The following is a 19,726-nucleotide window of genomic DNA, read 5'->3' as shown; positions in this document are numbered from 1 at the left end:
TTTTCACACACTCCGTAACCAGTTGATTAAATAATTATGTTGGCTTTTACCTTCAAAACATCTATATCAATAATCCAACTACCTCCTACAACCTTCGTTCCTACCACCAAGGCCCCAGAGTCAACAACATCTCTCACCTAGATGACTGCAAAAGTCTTTCAACTGATCTTTCTATCTCAAAAATCAGCTAAAATCCTACCCTGCAAAATAACCACTTTTAAAAATTTGCAGCCATCTTATAGAGCTCTACTTTATGCATATATATATACAAATACTTGCATTATATATGTAATAAACATATAAATTGACATAAATGAAATTATACTCTATGTGACACATATGATCTTATATATGTGTGTACGTATTTATGTATGTATATATATTTATGGATATGTATGTATGTACAGAAATGTACGTGTGTATATATGTATATATATATACAAACATAAACACACACACGATGAAGGCTGAAAATTGTGGTCATTTTCTCAATTTGTGCATATAAGAGCATAAAATTATTTTATCTAATGACCTTTAGAGGGCCTTAAATATGCCAAGTGTTTTGGCACTCTTTCTAAAATTACTTAAATTTGCCTGTTTTGCACACACACACATGCATATGTATATATACCTATAGATATACATATATACATACATTTCTGTATGTATGTATATGAGTATGTTGAATATTCTATAAAATTCTTGTCTGTTATTAGTGATCCTAAATCCCTGTCTTCTAAAAAAAATCCATGTTCATTTAGTTGGTAACACGAAATTCAGTGTTTCAGACATATTCCAATTGAGATGTTTAGTCTTAAGTACTTGAATGTTTTTTTGAGTTCCTCTGGGAAACTTTCTATATCTGAACACTTTGAGATAAATTAAATCATCTTACCTTTTGTCCTTAAAAAATACACTGGAAGTAGAGGTGTTTATTAGTTTAATTTTGTTTTATTTATTGGTTTTGGAGACATACAAGTTTTCTGTCTTACAATGTGCAATTTATAGCTTTGATGAAAATGGAAGTGTCATAAAGGATTCAGCTATGACAGAATTAAGGCATGGTTAATTAATTCCACAAAGAGTAGAAAACACTGCTTCTGAATCTGAGGCAGAGAGTCAGCCTTATTAAGGCTGTGATCATTCTCTTGAGAAAAAGTCTAAAGCTTGAAATGAGCTAATCCAAAATTAAAACATGCATTTATTTTTCACTGATAATTGCACTACATTCTCTCCAGTGAACCACTTATACCCTGGAGAGTAAATTAGGCATTTAGAGAAGTGCAGAAACTATTTCAAGGTCCTGAGACTCCATCGAGCATAACCTTGAATTAAATGGTACAGGATTGGTCAGATCCTGCCTCCAAATTTCAGAATTCCACTTAAAATATAATCCCTACTCGTTTCTACTAGAATACAGCTCTCATTGCATTCACTAGTTAATTCATTCAACAAATATTTAGTGAATTTGTTTTAGGGAGCAGACAGTATCCTTGGTACTGGCAGAGTAGACAACAAAATCAGTCTTGTCCATTCCTTCATGCAGCTTACAGTCTGGAGTTGGGGAGAAACAGTTCTTACAAAGTGATAAGATAAAGTCAAGTCTAAAACCTATTTATGAACTGTTTGATCTGCCACTTTCTCCAAATACCTTCCTGAATACAGTTTTTTCCCTCCTTTCATTTACTCACTCTGGTCCACAATACTTGTCTCCTTACTATTCCTTTAACAAACCAAGAAGAATCCTGCCTCAAGGATGTTGTATGTACTGTAAGTATAGCTGGAATGCTCTTCCATAGACACTCATATGATATTATCCCTACTCAGACTTTGCCCAAATGTTATTTCCACAGAGAGCTCTTCTCTGATGTCACCACTCCCTATTTTATTGCCTGATTTATTTTTCTTCAAAGCACCACTCATATCCATGTTAAACACGCACACACACACACATCTATGCATATATGTATGCACATTTGGTATAAACAATAAATTCTTCCTCACTCAAATATAAGTTACATGAGATCATTGTCAGTGTTCTTACCTGTTATATCTCCAGTACATGTTACAGAAATCCAGACATTTGTGACAACATGGATGGACATTGAGGGTGTTATGCAAAGTGAAATAAGTCAGAGGGAGACGGTCAAATACCGTATGATCTCCGCCATTAAGTAGTAGATAATAACAAACAAACACATAGAGACAGATCTTGGATTGGTGGTTACCAGAGGGGAAGGGAGGAGGGAGGAGGGCGAAAGGGATAATTCGGCACATGTGTGTGGTGATGGGTTGTAATTAGTATTTGGGTGGTGAACATTAATAGTATTTTTAACAGCTTTATTGAAGTATGCATATGCCCAAATTCGTCAAATTATATACATTAAATAAGTGCAGATTTTGTATATCAATGAACAGTTTTTGAATGAATTATGAGTAAATAAAGATATAAAGGGTGTCCATTTTCTTGGAAGTATTACACAAATTAAGGAAGTATAACACAAAATACCATTTAAAACTTAACATGGAAAAGGGCATTTTTAAGCCCAATGACATATAGATATGACGCTAAGATACAGACCCTGCTACGAGTACAAAAGTTGTCATTATTTTATAGGTGTATGAGTACAATAACTAAGTAAAGAAAGCTAAATTCTTAATCTGTTTATGTGTCCAAAAATCCCTAGACATCAGGTTGTCAATTGAATATACTAATCTGGAATTCAGGTGAGAGGTCAGGGCTGGAGCTAAGCATTTTGGAATCATTGCACTATTCTTAGATCACCTAAGAGGGGGGGTGCAGATGGAGAAGCAGTGCACCAATGAACCAATGTAAAGGATTAATTCTATGGCTCCAAGATTTGGAGACCAGGATGAGGATGAAGAGCCAGCAAAGTTATCTGTGAAGATGTGGCAGTGGAGCGAGAAGGAAAATCGGCAGATTGACGCGAGATAGAAACCTACAAAGGGGTTTTATTTTGGGTAGCTGAAGGAATTAACCATGGTAATCCTCCTGAAATAGCAAGCAAAAGTAACGTAGAAGAGCTACCTTTGCGTGCAGTAGTGTTCAAGTCTCATGTGTCCTTGGTTCAAGGAGGGGTGGTACAGAAATACAATCAGAACAGTTATGGGGCATGAGGAAGTAGAGACAATGACTAGAGATAGTTCTTCTGAAAAAATTAATTGTAAAGGGAGCAGAGAAATAAGTTGGTGACTGGATGGCACTTTCAGCCAAGGAAATTGTTAAGAAGAGTGATACCAGATGCTGTTTGTAAACAGATGAGACTATTCCACTAGAGTTTGAGAAACTGATGCTTAGGGAGAGTAGAGATATAATTTCTGAAGTAAAGTTCACGGAAAGCCCCAAAGTTGTGAAAGAACTGGTCTTAGGTAGAAGCAGGGATATATTATCCATTATGACAGGTGGGATGAAAAATATATATATAAAGATTTAGAGGTGATAAGATGGGGATGGTGTTATCTAATTGTTTATATTTTGGAGGATGAAGTATGAGAAAAGATCAGTGACAGAGTGAAGTACTGGGGGATGTTCTCTAATTGCACTAAGCAGCCTAAGTGGAGGACAGAGAAAATAAACAATTAAGTTTAACTAAATTGGGATTTAATTAGATGAGTAGAATGGAGAGAAAGTAGAACCACGGAATTGAGAGTGATTGAGAATGAGTCATCATATGATGGGCCATGGAATCTCAGTTGGGCAATGAGTGAAATGTTGATGTGAGAGTAGTGATGAATAATGATAAAGGGCCATTTTTCTTAGATTGGTGAAACAAGAAGCAGGTAAGGCATGGATACTACAGTAGATGAGTCAAAATGAAAGAGAACATAAAGGAGGATGCCAGCCATGATACAGTCTTGAATGTCTTTGAGACAAACTGTGGTTAACAGATAAAAGTGGAAGTTATAAGGAGATGGGAGGACAGTTCAGAGTGGACAGGATGAGTTAACCCCTCCTTTGTGGTCTCTAACAAATTTTTCAAGGGTGAGGAGGTCTCACTTGCAGCATGAAGGGCACTGGTGCTCTCCCTCATGGTCTGCAGTGGATAGTGGAATGGAAAGAAATAGGGAGTAAACATTTACCTGATTCCAAAACATTAGGCTTCCTTCAACATCCCGTCTCATCAAAAAAGGTTGTTTCCCCTCTGCTCCAACATTGACAGCCCCCCAATCCACTACAATGAGCAATAAATAGATAATTTAATTTGAGAAATGTTTATTGAAAACTACCTGAAAGATTATGAGAGGTAGAGATTAAAACGTTAAAGTACATGATTACTACCCTCAAAATATTCCAATTAATTCAAAAAGTCAGTAAACTATTGCTCTGTTAATTGCTGTGGTACCCATATTATTATAACACCTGATAAGACTCTTTCTTGTATCTTATTTGGTACCCTTGACATCCATGTGAGTGAAATAGTGTTATTATTTATAATGGATGCTGTGGTATACTACCCATATTTGCCTTTCAGGGTTGAAGTATTTACTCGGCTTCCAAGTGAATTGGCAACTGACACTTCACAGCTGAGTTCTGTTCTCGGAATGTCCCTGCTGAAAGATATTGCCATGCCCAAGATTACACCCCTTCCCGGTGGGTAATCCATATCCCAAACTGCTCATTGTGGAGGCACAAATACCTGGCCCTTTTTTCACACGTTAGGATATCTCCGAAGGCTCACCTCAGGTCCAGAGCTCCAAGTGGAATCAGTTGAGTACTGTGTTGCAATTTCATCACAATTCAACATTTTCTACCCAATTCCCTCACTCCCTTACAGGTATGGTTCCGGAAACACTCTCCAATAAACCTCCTGCATAAATATCAGTCTCAGAGTCTGTTTGCCCAGATCCCAATCAAAGACACCAACATATTATAATAAAACTAAGATTAAGAAAAGCTAAATACTAAAATTAAAACTTAAACCCAGATCAGCCAATTTCAACTATTTTGTTGCTTTATCAGATACTACCCTCCCCCACTGTGTTGATTCATCATATAGGCCTATTGACACACATTTAAGACACCAAGAGATTAAGAAGCAGACCTCATTTTAAACAATCTACTTTAACACAGAAAAAAAGCTTAAGCAATCAGACAATAAAATTAATATGAAAATATATTTTCTTCTACATAACAGGATGATGTGTAACACGCCTTTACAGTATGTGTTTCTGTAAGATCTTCTTTAGGGCCCCTTTCACATCCTTATCTTTCAAACTGTAGATGAGAGGATTTAGCAAAGGGATCACTACCGTATAAAAGACAGAGACAATCTTGTCCTGCTCCATTGAGTAGCTAGACGTAGGGCGCAAGTACATGAAGAGAATTGTCCCAAAGAATATAGTGATAGCCATGAGGTGAGAGGCACAAGTGGAGAAGGCTTTGTGCCTGCCCTCTAACGAAGGCATCCTCAAGATGGCAATGAGGATACACAGATAGGAAATGAGGACAATCATAACACAGCTGATCACTATAAAACTAGAGAAAGACATGATCACGATGCCATTGATGTGGGTGTCAGAGCAAGAGAGTTTGAGCAGAGGTGGGGTGTCACAGTAAAATTGGTTGATCCTATCAGAGCCACAAAATGATAATCTGAAAGTCATTCCTGTGTGTATGGCTGCATTTCTAAAGCCTGCTAGGAATTAAGTAGTGACTAGCAAGGAGCAAATTCTCCCAGACATGAGCACTGGGCATAGCAGAGGATTGCAAATGGCTGCATTGCGGTCATATGCCATCGTGGCCAACAGGAAGCACTCAGTCCCCAGGAAGGAGCCAAAGAAGTAGAAGTGGGCAGCACATCCACTGAAAGAAATGGCCTTATTCTCAGCCACAAGGTTCACCAGCATCTTAGGAGTGACGGACGAAGAGCAAGAGGCATCAACAAAGGAGAGGCTCCTGAGAAAGAAGAACATGGGAGTGTGGAGATAGGGATCAATCTTAATTAACACAATCATCCCCAAATTACCCACCATGGTTGCCACATAGATTAACAGAAACAATCCAAAGAGGACAACTTGGAGATCTGAATTGTCTGAGAGTCCTAAGAGGAAAAATTCTCTCCCTTCTGTTTGATTCCTGCCTTGGACTTCTTTCATATATTCGATCATTTGAGCTGCAATAAGAGAGAAGACAGAACATGGCGTTTGGTCACATGAATACATGACAGAGCTATAAACATCTTTTTACTGACATACATGCATACAAATTCTAACAGAAGAGTGCAACGTGAAAAACATAGTAAAACGTGTATTGGACTTGTCAAATCAAAAGACTGTGCCTGAGATCTAGGTGTGCTATCTACTAACTAATGACCTTGAAATAAGTGCTTCATACCCATTAACTAAGACCAAGCTCGCGTTAGCCGTTTGTCGAATAATTACAGGATCTTATTTCTATGATGTATTTCTCTTCTTTATTGGTGATAAATAAATTAATTGATTTATTAACATGCCTTCTAGACACAACTTCTGGAGCAAGAAGGTGAAGTGAATTCAGACCACTGACTATTCCTCCACAGTACTAATGGAATGTATAAAAACTATTGAAAGTTAGCAAAATTAATCAACAGTGTCCAACAAGAAGAAAATAATTGAATTTCCTGGGGGAGAGGAGAACTTGAAAAACTGACGACCAAGGAGAGAGACAGAGGATGGTCCCATGCAGCTAGCATGGCTCCAACCTTGCCCTAATTCCCAGCATCTGCATCTACAGGAAAAAAAAAGTGTCAGTTAAGTATCAAGAATTTTGAATAACTCCCTCCAATATTTAGAGAATCAGATTGTAAGAATAAGTAGACATTCCAGATGAAAGTAATAGAACAAGCCACGGCAGTGGAAACCCCTACTTAACACTCTGATTCACAGGATCACAACAGAACCAGAAAACACCAGCAGCAGCACATGGAATATTCCAGCCACCATACTGAATTGGAGGAATAATTTACCACCAGGTCATCTAAGTGGGAATAAGAGTCACCCCTTGCAATGTGTAATGAAGCTGAATACAGGGCCAAAAAAAAAAAAAAAGAAAAGAAAAGGAAAAAGAAAATTCAAAATAGATGCCCAGCCTACGTCTTCCAAAGAAAAGTTTAAGCAACAGCTCCAGTGGAATTCTCCCCTTTCACTCCAATCCCCTATCCCTTCCTTGACTTCAGATTATCGAGCAATAGATAAAACTGTACTAGGCTACCTGTCAAATCATAGCTCAGACAAAGTGTTAAATCCTTTATCACTCACTGGAGAAATTTATTTGATACTGTATAAAATTAAAACATAGGACCAAAGTAACACAATGGCTGTGCTAACATTGGAGAGAATAGATCTACTGAGCACAACTGGGGAGAAGAGCGGGCAGGAACTGGTTCCGTTCTCACAGACACTGCCGTACACAGAAGTGCCTATCCATGCTCTGCTCCATCTAGTTTCCGTTGGAATAGGGGCTCAACATCCCAACCAATAATAAAACCTGGGTTTTTTATACAGTATTATAATGCTTCAAAGTGTTATTGCACCTATTATCTTATCTGAGCCTCACCACAAATCAGTGAAGGAGATAAGCAGATATTATCCCAAGAGTATTAATAAGATCATCTTTTGTTAGACGAAGTCAGTGAAGTATAGGGCTTTCTCAGATAATTGGTGGTGAATCCTGAGCAGGAACATAGGTCTCTTGATGCAAAATTATTTGTTGTTCCTCAACACTACATCAACTCTCTCCCTGTTTCACTGGACAAATATACAGCCTAGGTCCTCTTCCTTGGAATAATCTTGCTGTTTGAGCCTCAAAAGAACAGCATCTCCAGAAAGGAAGTAAAAATAAGGAATGGATCTTTTTCTCCCATCCTCAACCACAAAGTTTCCCTAAGAGTATTATTTTATCAGAAATAGTGAAAAAAATAAAATGCCACAGACATTTTTTTGTGTGTGTGCTAGACACACAAAGAAAGGTAATGATGAGTAAAAGTAACAAGTACTAAAATATGTTGAGCATTTCCTATGCTCTACAAGCACTGTGCTAAGTATTTTTTCCTGCAGTGTTTTATTTAAATCCTATGAGATAGACAACATTTTAATCCTCTTTTTGCACATAAAAGGTACAAAAGATTTGTGACTCTTTCTCAGAATCACAGAGTTAGCCTAATGGAGTCTAATTTATACCCAGCCAATGCAACTCTTAGTCTCTTAACACTTGAGGTAATTTAGAATGACTTTCTCAGTAACAGATGTGAGCACTAATACACAGAGCAGTTGATACTGTAATTCTCAGAGCTTCATTAATGTGCTAGAATACATTTAGTTACATTAAAAAATCTCCTTAAGAGAAAATATAATTACAATTACTAAAAATTTCTTTTGTAGAATTCATGTTCATTAGTTTGCACTATTAGCAAAATACCATTTGTTTTACATCTGGTGCTGTGAATTGCATGTTTTCTCCTCCCCTCTACTTTGTCAAATATATTTCTCTGCTTCTCTGCAGGAATACCCTTACTCCTGGTGAGATTTTGCAGTCAATCCTCTAGTCCAAAGACTCTTGATCTGGGTTTTTAATTTCTAGGAGTTTGTGAAAATAATAATGAGATTTCCTGAAAAATCTGGTGTTTAAAAAGGCCTGAAAATCACATTATTTATTGCTGCCTTTATTTCTCCTAATGATTTACAAATCTTATAATAATAAAAAACAACAGAGTATTTATTTATCATACTTTCTAGCCATTCAGTGTTCTCAGAACTTTGGGCCTATGGGTGATTGGAGAAATTAACAAGATTGCGAATTATTTTTTAGGTCAGTAAGTTACATGGGCAAAACCCTTTATAGCTTTTTCTTACCTTTCTTAACTGCTTGACTTCTATTTGATCCCTTTGCTTGTTCCTGTCCAGTGCCTAAAATCAGCAAAAAAGAAACAAAGTAAATAAAGCCTTCTTCTTAGAGGAGGCACTCACTCTAATTCTCCCAGGTTAAGCAGGAGGCACAGTTGGAATGGACTTTAGACACCATCCGTTAACAGAGATGGGAAAACTGAAACCCTTTACACCTTCCCTGTGGTAGGAGAGTTACTCTGCATTCAGCAGAGTAACTTTCTTTTACTTTTCCTTAAAGATAAGTATCCCAATTTGTTAAATCAGAGTAAAATAACATTTCAAAATAAACAATAAACAATATATCCCTGCAGGATATATATTCCATGACAAGTTAATAAGAAAAAGATCTGTGAAGAAATTCAAATTATGTAAGAAACATGCCCTGGAAAAATGGACACAAAATATGAATAAACATTTCACAAAAATAGAAATGCAAATGGCCCTTAAATATTTGAAAATATATTCAACCTTTATATCAGTCAGAATCCAGCTAGCAGACAGAAAACCACACAGTAATTCTATCAGATAAAATTTAATATAAAGACTTACTACCTGGCAACAGGGGATTCACTATCAAGTGATCAGGAAAAGTCCAAAGTATACAGGAAGAACAGATACAGGGAGCAGCTACTACCTCTGGGGCTGAGGCAGAGCACTAAGGGAGAACAAACTTGGAAGAGGACCCCATCTCCAAGGCTCCTTTAGAGGTGGTTGTACTGGGTGTGGCTGTAGCTTGCTATATGGCAGAGACATTCCCTGGCCAGGACTGCCAAACAAGAAACCACTCAGTAGGGTTCCACTGAAACTCACTGGGTAGCCACCCCCTGGGGTGCCAGCAAGACTTACTAGAAAGTCACCTTTGGTGTGCTGATGAAACTTGATGGGAAGCTACTTGTGGGAGTGCTGGTCAACCTTTATGAAGGGTGAGCACCACTGGGTATCCCACATGCTACTGGCTACTACATGCCATCGAGTAACAGGGAAAGAAGACATCAGTATTAGAAAGAGAGCCTTTTCCTTCCGCAGTGTCCCTCCAGTGTTCTCCACTGATTAGCTTAATATTGTCCAGCTGCAAAAGGGGAAGTGTTTATAGTGTCCAGGTCCAATATCACTAAAGCAAGGCAAATGTGGATGGATTTGGAGCTGAGAGACAAAAAATTTACAACTGGTATATTATTCTCAATGAGAAAAAATGCAAATTATGACTACCTTCAGAGAATATTTTCCAAATTTTAGATGGTCCTATATGTGTGTGTGTGTATATATATATATATAGAGAGAGAGAGAGAGAGAGAGAGAGAGAGAGAATAGGTAGGTAAATTTAGATGAGAAATACAAATAGTTGACAACCAATTTTATTGAAAAGACTGTGGGGAAATAAGCACTCTTGTACATAGCTGGAAGGAAACTGGAATATTTAGCAAGTTGCATATTAAATTTCCCTTTGACCCAACAATCCAACTTCTAGGAACCCACTCAGGTGATGTACTGGTCAAAGAAGGAAAAAGCATATGCGTTAGGCTATTTATTATTGTATTTTTTTCTTCTAATAGCAAAAGATCAGAACCAACTCAAATGTCTAACAGGAAACTTTATAAATAAACAATGGTACATCCACACAATGGATTATTATGCAGCTAGACAAATGAGAGACAAATATTTGTTTCAAACCAAAGTTTGACTTGAAAACAAATATTATAGGCCGGCCCGTGGCTTAGCGGTTAAGTGTGTGTGCTCCACTACTGGTGGCCTGGGTTCGGATCCTGGGCGTGCACCGACGCACTGCTTCTCTAGCCATGCTGAGGCCGCGTCCCACATACAGCAACTAGAAGGATGTGCAACTATGACATACAACTATCTACTGGGGCTTTGGGGGAAAAAAAGGAGGAGTATTGGCAATAGATGTTAGCTCAGAGCTGGTCTTCCTCAGCAAAAAGAGGAGGATTACCATGGATGTTAGCTCAGGGCTGATCTTCCTCACAAAAAAAAAAAAAAAAAAAACGAAAAAGAAAACAAGTATTATAGGTAAAAGAACATGTCAGTGTTATTAGGAATTAACTTTTCATCATAAAATGAGATTTAAGAATAAAATTAAAGTAGCTGGATTGAAAAAAAACAAGATCCAACTACATGCTGTCTATAGGAGCCCACTTTATGTTTCCGGACATACAGAGGCTGAAAGTGAAGGAACGGAGAAAGGTATCACAAAGATTCTTTTTATTAACTTCAATGATTTTATTTTTGAATCTCTTTTTTTTTAGAAGGAAAATTTCTCTCAAATAATAGAGCATTTCCAAATTAAGTGGCTTTTTAAAAAAAATTGTATAGGTAGGGAGATTTTACAACTGCCCATTTTTGTTTTTCTTTATACAACAGGAAACTGAAACAAAGTTGCATGCCATCTCTTGAAATTAAATAAAGGTAAAGCACACATATTTTTTACTAACTTAATCTCGTTTTTAATGTTTGAATTTTATCTTTCCTTCATCCTATTTTTCTTACAAATATGTACATGAGATAAGAAAATAAAATTTTTTGGTAAGCTACCCTAGATATCTTCCTGGAATAAGAATCTTTGCCTTATGAATGGCAGTCTTCTCACGATTCTTATCAAAGGAGAAAAAGCATGAACACCACACTCAGACAGATGAGTGTTTCCATTCTCAATCTACCACTTTTTTTTTTTTTGTGGGGAAGATCAGCCCTGAGCTAACATCCATGGTAATCCTCCTCTTTTTGCTGAGGAAGACCAGCTCTGAGCTAACATGTATTGCCAATCCTCCTTTTTTTTTCCCCAAAGCCCCAGTAGATAGTTGCACCTCATAGTTGCACATCCTTCTAGTTGCTGTGTGTGGGACACAGCCTCAGCATGGCGGGAGAAGCGGTGCGTCGGTGTGGGCCGGGGATCCGAACATGGACCACCAGTAGTGGAGCGCGCGCACCCAACTGCTAAGCCACTGGACCGATCCCTACCATTTCTAAGTTGTGTGGTCCTGGAAAAATTAAATAACTCGCACTCACTTCATCTCTAAATCAGTGAGTCATTCACTTCATCTGAAACCAGAGGCAATAATATTATCAGCAGAAGATTCAATTGATCGCACATGTGAAAGTCCCTGCAGTGTCTCTAGCAAATAAATCTTCTCAAAAATTGTTGGTTTCCTTTCCCTGTTCACCAAACTATGGTCTCAAAAAAGCTTAAATCTCATTAATTTGTTTTGTGATGTTAAATTTCAGACACATGTCCCTTACACTGTATTAAGATAGTTTAAATAGGGATATGCAACATGGAAGTTAAATAAATATAATCATATAAATGTATATAGATGTAACATGGAAAGAATCAGCCTCTTTGAAAGGAGTTGCAGGCATCAGAAAATAGATCTTTCTAAATTACTGTCAAAATCACACCATAGAGGCAGCTTTGAGACAGCCCTGGTGGTCTAGTGGTTAAGATTCAGTGCTCTCACCACCACAGCCTGGGTTCATTTCCAGATCTGGGAACCAGACCACCCATCTGTTGGTTGTCATGCTGTGGTGGCTGCATGTTGCTATGACGCTGAAAGCTACGCCACTGGTATTTCAAAAATCAGCAGGGTCACCCATGGTGGACAGGTTTCAGCGGAGCTTCCAGACTAGACAGACTAGGAAGAAGGACCTGGCCACTCACTTCCAAAAAAATTGGGAAAATCCTATGAATAGCAGCAGAGCACTGTCTGATATAGTGGTGCAAAAAGACCAGGCAGGGTTCTGTGCTCTGAGGTGCACATGGTCCCTAGGAGTCAGGATCGACTCCAGGCACTAACAACAACAACAAGGCAGCTTTGGGCTGGTAAAAATATCCCTGTAGCACTTATGGTTGATTCAATCATCACCACCAGAGTGACTGGAAATCCCCCTGTGCTTCCTTCTTTTATCATTAAGGCTTAAGGAGGAGAAAGTGAAATTCCTCAGGGGATGACAGTTCATCAAATCTTTGGGTCTCCTATGAGTGCAGAAAGCATTTCATCACATTTCTTCTGAGGCTTACTTGTGACTCTGAGACTGAAATACCTCCTGCACAAGGGAACAAAGGTGGGATGAGCAAGCAGCTCAGAGACCACTATCAGAGTGGTTCATCATCATTGGATTCTTCTCAGAATAACGTTCAGTAGAGTTCATTGAGAGAACAGGAGACAGTCAACCCCACCAACAGGTAGAAAACCGTTCAAGTCACAGGTCAATATTTGGCAAAGAAAGAGAAAGAGATGTGACCTACTGGGAGTGGAGCATCACACTGCCCAGTGCTCCTTTGAGCATGCATTTGCTTGACACCAGATCCATGCCATTTTAAAGTTTCAAAAGGAGAAATGGACTATGGGTTTGGATTTTAGGTATCTCATAAGAAGTCTGAATTCAGAAAATACTAGAATTGGAATGTTCCAAAGAGTTTTTATTCTCCAAACCATTCATTTCACAGGTAAGGAAACTGCAACTAATACAGCAATTCATCAGTTAATTAGTGCAAAAAACAAAACTACAGCCAGGATTCCAGACTCTTACTCCAGTATTCCTTTCCTATAAACGTGCAAAAGCTGGTAATACTTAGAAATCTAAAATATATTTGGCCTGTATCTGCTTCTGTAAGGCAATACTTTTGCTGATCTTTTAGAAATATCCAAGTTTAGTAACTGTGGAATATGCTTATCTACTCACTATTGTACCATTTCTTCAAGAGTCAGATCTGCTGACTTTTAGCTACACGAGACTAAAAAGAAAAATATAAAAGTTTTCTTTTCTTTTGTCTTAATCAGCCTTGATTTTGAATTTTATAGCTACATCTCTACTTGTTTTATTGTTTAATAGAAGCGCTGTAGAATTAAAACCACGTTTTTCCTAAAGGTTAAGGCAGTCCGTGATTCATCACCCCACGGAATAAGCATTGAACATCTTTTTTTCTGGGAGTTATGAGTGTGCACGCATCTACCGAATTAAATCATCTATACTCACATACAATGGCCAAATGCATTGAGCACTTAGGACATCACAGTCACTGAATGACTGCACTATGTGTGTGTGTGTATGTATATTCTAACCAATTTTTTGTTGAAAGTTATTAAGGTAGGCATCAATCTCATTCAACAAATAAAAAACTGATTCCAAGAAGATAAGTAGTGTGCTAGAAATCAATAGTAGTAGGTGGCAAAGCCTGGATTTGTCTGTACACTATAAGAGAGAACAGGCAGGGTGCTTTATAATTGGTGAAATAATTCTCATATCCTTCCTCATTTAGCTGGAACCTTGATTCTGTCAGGGAGGAGAGAATGATTTTCTAATCACATATTCTAACTGAGCACAATGAATTGATCAGCACATACTCAGCTGTGGATTCGTCCTGACGCCCTGTGCCGTGTTCTTACCAGGCGTCTCATTTTCCTCTAAGTATCACCTCTGCATTTGCAAACTTGGTGTCTGGGTCTATTTCCTCATCTATAAAATTATGAGATTGGACTAAACGACTCCCTCCCATGTCAACAACAGGATTATTTACTCTCTCACTAAAGTGGAAGAACAGAGGAGGAATGCAAGGACTGTGGTAGATCTTTTGTTTTTTCTTTGTTCCTGGTGAATTATTTTCAAACTTCTATGTGAAGAAGTGGGGGGAAAAAACACAGCACTATATATGAAATTGCCAGTCCCAGATTCAATTGCTGATTCTGCAACTAACAAAATAACTAACAAACTGTGTGACTTTGCAAAACCCCTCACCCAAAGCTTCTGTTTCCTCATTAATATAACCTATAAAGTGATATATTCATTCATGTGTAGTGAGAATGAGCTGAAGTGGGGGAGGTGAAAATAGTTTGCTATTTTTTAACAGCTTTATTGAGGTATAACTGACATACAATAAATTGAATAAATTTAAAGTATAACATTTGATATGATTTGATATATGTATGAAACCATGCTCCCAATCAACCCATTACCGCCAAAAGTTTTCTCATGCTCCTTGGTACTCTTTCTCTCCTGCTCCTCCTCACACACACCTCTACCCAGGCGATCATTGATCTACTTTCACTATTGATTAGCTTACATTTTCTAGATTTTTATAAATGGAATCAAATAAGATATACTCTTTTTTATCTGGCTGTTTTCTCTCAGCCTAATTATTTTGAGATTCATTCATCGTGTTGCATGTGTCAATAGTTTATTCCTTTTAATTGCAGAGTGGTATTCCATTTTATGGACACACTATAATTTGTTTATCTTGTCACCTAAGAATGGGCCTTTGGATTGTTCCCAGGTGTTTTAGAACAGTTGGATCATAGGATAGATATGTGTAGGCTTAATTTTATACTGCCGAAGTGTTTTCCAAAGCAGTTGTACTATTTGAAAGTTCCAGTTCCTGCGTTTCCTTGACAACACTTAGTATGGTCTGTCTTTTTAAATTTTAATCATTCTAACAGATGTGTAGTGACATCCCATTTTATTTTAATTTGTATGTCCTTACTACAACTGATCCGAGTATTTTTCAAGCATTTGTTGCTATTCATATATTTTCTTTGCTGAAGTGTGTGTTCAAATCTTTGGCCCATTCTTCTTGGATTGTTTTCTTATTGAGTTTTAAAGTTCTTTATATATGATAGATACCAGTTCTTTACAAAAAATATATTTTTAAAATAATTTCTCCAAGGTTTGTCTTTTCATTCTGTTTCCTAATTGACCTAATGTATGAAATGATGAACACATTCACTACATATTAAGAATGAATTGAATAAGAGTAGATATAAGTACTTTATAAACTATAAATTCTTGGGCAGATAGATAGTGTTGATTACTCATTATTAGAGCCCCTTCTTTGCTGCAGTTGATTATATTCGGTGCAGAAATTGAGAGATGGGGGCACTATTGTCAACCACCCCAGGATTTAAGACAACTTATTGTGAATGTTCACACCCCCATGAAAGACACATTCTACTACTCTGCTTTCTATCTTTCTTAAACAGGAAACCAGTTAAAGTCGATACAGCCTGAGTTCTCACTTCAGGTTTAGGTAGAGGATGCTACTTATTTCTAAATTACTTTGTGTTTTGTTTTGGTTTAGTTTTGCCTACTTCCTTCTTAGAATTCTTCAATGGACCAGATATTTATCCAACCAAAGAGAAAAAAGTTGAACAAGTGCATGCTCCTGTGTGACCACAGAGTTGGATAATGCTCTCTCTATTCCCCTTGAGTGAGGGATGCTTGAATCTTAACTCTGAACTGAGCTGTACAGCAACCTGTTTGTTAGACAGTAGAATTATCTAAAGACACAGCTGTGGCTTCACCCTGATCATGTCCCATGCCAAACCTCTGGGTGTTTCTAAAGATCAGGGAAACCAAAAGACTAATTCTTTGTCCATGTATGATAGGCAAGACAGGAAGAAGAAAGGCAGACACAAAAATAAAGAGATTTAACCTCCACCAAATCATATACACAGAAGACAATAAAGTGAAACGGACTCTAGAGTTAGACAGACCCAGCTCTGCTACTTACTGGGTGTCGACTGTGTTGAAGTTACTTAATATTTAGTCTTGTTCTTTTCAGATATGAAATTCAGATAATGGTGGTAGCTACCTCATAGAGTGTTGTGGGGATGAAATGATGAAATGTGTGTAAAGCACTCAGTGTTCTGGCATAGATTTAACTCAGTCACTCTTAGCTTTTTAAAAATTACTATTATCCATTGCCTTTTTAAATATTTCTCACCCTATGTCCCAAGTATTTCACTTTCTGTATATATGTGGGTATGGTATATTATACTTTGAGATCCCTGAGTCTTTCATCTTTCTTTTTGCACCGACCTGCACTGAGAGTTGATGTTTATTCATTATCTGCATTTATATTTGCTTTGTTTTAGAAACAAGGAAGGGACACTCAAAACTGCTCTTCTTTACTAATTGATAAGACAGATAATTACACGGATCAGGTCAAACATTTGGTACCACATGATAAATGACCTCAGAGCATCAAGGTCTTTGGAGAAGCAGAATATACCATCCCTAAGACGCTAACACTTTCTCCTATTTTTACTGGGCACCTGGAGAGCACACACGATCATCACCTTCACCAAAGTCATTTGAATTATCCTAAGGGTCATAAAATCTAATTATTGGGAAGATTTTTAAGAATCACCCCAAATAATGCACTGAGTCCAGGCACACAAAAAATTGAAGAGATCGATAAAGAAAACCACTCAATGGTGACTGAGTTTATCTTTATTGGCATCACTCAGGACCCTCAGATGCAGATCATCTTCTTCGTGGTCTTCCTCTTGGTCTACCTGATCAACGTAGTGGGGAATGTTGGTATGATTATCCTGATCATGACAGACACTCAGCTTAACACACCCATGTATTTTTTCTTCCGCAACCTCTCCTTTGTGGACTTGGGCTACTCCTCGGCCATTGTCCCCAGGATGCTGGCTGACTTCCTAACAAAACACAAAGTTATCTCATTCGCCAGTTGTGCCACCCAGTTTGCTTTCTTAGTGGGTTTTGTGGATGCTTAGTGCTATGTCCCGGCTGCCATGGCCTATGACCATTTTGTGGCCATCTGTTGACCCCTCCACTACAGCACTCTCATGTCCAAGTGAGTCTGCTTGGCTCTCATGCTGGGCTCTTACCTGGCTGGTCTGGTGAGTTTAGTTGCCCACACTTCCCTCACCTTCAGTTGGAGTTACTGTGGTTCCAATATCATCAACCACTTCTTCTGCGAAATCCCACCACTCTTGGCCCTCTCTTGCTCAGACACCTACATCAGCAAGATCTTGCTATTTTGTCTATGTGGCTTCATTGAATTCAGCACCATCCTCATCATCTTCATCTCCTATGCCTTCATCCTCATTGCAATCATCAGAATGAGCTCAGCTGACGGCTGCCTTAAGGCTTTCTCCACCTGTGGGTCTCACCTCACTGGCGTCACACTTTTCTATGGCACAGTCGTGTTTACGTATCTGCAGCCAACATCCAGCTACTCCCTGGACCAAGACAAGTGGGCCTCTGTGTTCTACATGATTATCATCCCCATGTTGAATCTCCCTGATTGGTTTACAGAACAAGGATGTAAAAGCTGCTTTCAAAAAACTAATTGGAAGAAAACCTCAATAATAACAAAAAATGAAAATATGTTATCACCACAGGTAAATGGTAGTAGTAGAAGGATGGTGGAAGGAGATAGGAAATGCAAATAACTTTCCAATGAACACCACCCAAATCATCATCTATTTGCTGAGTGAATCTTAATTCCTAAAGAGTTTTTGGTAACTCTTAACCCTATGCTCTGAAGGAAATAAAAATTAATGTTTTGAAAGACATGCTGAGCAAGTATACATTATAAGTTATAATTGAAAGAGCAGTTGCTTTAGAATCAGGAAGATCTTTGAATCTCATTATCACATCTCTAATCAGTGACCTTGTTGCTAGAGGACTACTAAACAAAGCACTTTAAATCTCATTAAGTTCTTACAACAATTATTAGAGATAGCCATTATCCTCATTTTAAACGTGATAAAAATAAAGTTCAGACAGTTAAACAAATTTGTCAAAGTTAAGTGATAGAATCAAAAAACTGATCCAAGGTTTACACTTTCCATTTTGATTAATGACAAACATTCAGGCTTTGGACTATTTAGAAAGAAGCCCTCATCTAGGCTCTGCTATTTTCTAGCTATGTGATCTTGGGCAACTTGATCTCTGTAAGCCTCAGTTTCTTCATCTACTAAATGGGAGTAACAATGTTTATCTCTTAGTATTTTTCAAAGGATACGCTGTAATCTCTGTAAAGAATCTGTCAAATAAAAATACTTAAGAAACATTATTTGCTTTTATTTTTCATTCATTTCTATTTTAACTGTCCATAATTATGCTACCAATATGATGCAATAAAGAGAGGAAATTAATTTTTTTCCGTGTAGTTTGTGGTAGAGCATGCATATCAACTTATAATGGCAACAGAAAAATGCATAAAGTTGGATCACCTTGGTCTTAGTCTCACTCTCACCAATAATTATATCAGATAAATGCCTTAATGTCTCTGTACTTCAGTCTTTTCATCAGTAAAACAAGGACTATTATTTTTTTTTATTTTGTTTGGTGAGGAAGATTGGCCCTGACCTAACATCTGTGCCTCTATTCTGTAAGTGGGTCACCACCGTAGCATGGCTTGATGAGTAGTAGAGGTCCACTTCCAGGATCTGAACCTGCAAACCCAGGTTGCCAAAGCAGAGTGTGCCGAACTTAACCACTATGCCACTGGGCCAGCCCAAGGACTATTATTTATACCTTATCTATCCTATTAGTTTAAGTGATAAACCCCTTATGTTTGAAAAGACCTGAATTGTCTTTCATACATTAAAAACTTTGTCCAGTAATAAAATCATAACAAAGGTAAATATGTCAATCACGTTCTCTATAGTAGACTGCAAAAATCACATGAGTTGGTGTTTTCTTTAATCAACAAAGAGTTGGTATTCACTGTACTACAGGCTTAGAAAGGCAAAAATTGATGCGGAAGTGGCTAAGAAGGGATATATCAGAGTGAGATAAAGCTGAAATTCAGTTATGATTCCTCCTTGGATAAGCATAACCTATATAACCTCAGGTGAGATTTTTTTGAACAATGCATGCTTAAGACTTGGTGGACAATATGATTTTAAAGGAAGATAGAAATATAGATAGATAGATGATAGATAGATAGATAGATATTGATATAGATGCATTTCTTGACCTCATGCAATTTATATCCATAAGGAGATAAGATAAATGCAAATACCTTGATTCACAGGAAAAAAAAATGAGTAAATGCCAAAAGAGAATTGCAGTC

At 37.7% G+C, this 19,726-nt stretch overlaps 2 pseudogenes; one reads left to right on the top strand and one right to left on the bottom strand.

Moving 5' to 3' along the window:
* Positions 1-5,175: 5,175 nt before the first annotated feature.
* LOC131401936 (olfactory receptor 5AP2-like) lies at positions 5,176-6,129 on the bottom strand (annotated as a pseudogene).
* A 3,624-nt stretch (positions 6,130-9,753) lies between these two features.
* On the top strand, positions 9,754-18,756 carry LOC131401947 (olfactory receptor 5AR1-like; annotated as a pseudogene).
* Positions 18,757-19,726: the final 970 nt, after the last annotated feature.

The sequence above is a fragment of the Diceros bicornis genome (assembly GCF_020826845.1).
Source record: "Diceros bicornis minor isolate mBicDic1 chromosome 27 unlocalized genomic scaffold, mDicBic1.mat.cur SUPER_27_unloc_1, whole genome shotgun sequence".
NCBI classification, from domain to species: Eukaryota; Metazoa; Chordata; class Mammalia; order Perissodactyla; family Rhinocerotidae; genus Diceros; species Diceros bicornis.
This window is presented reverse-complemented; position numbering and strand designations above follow the sequence as displayed.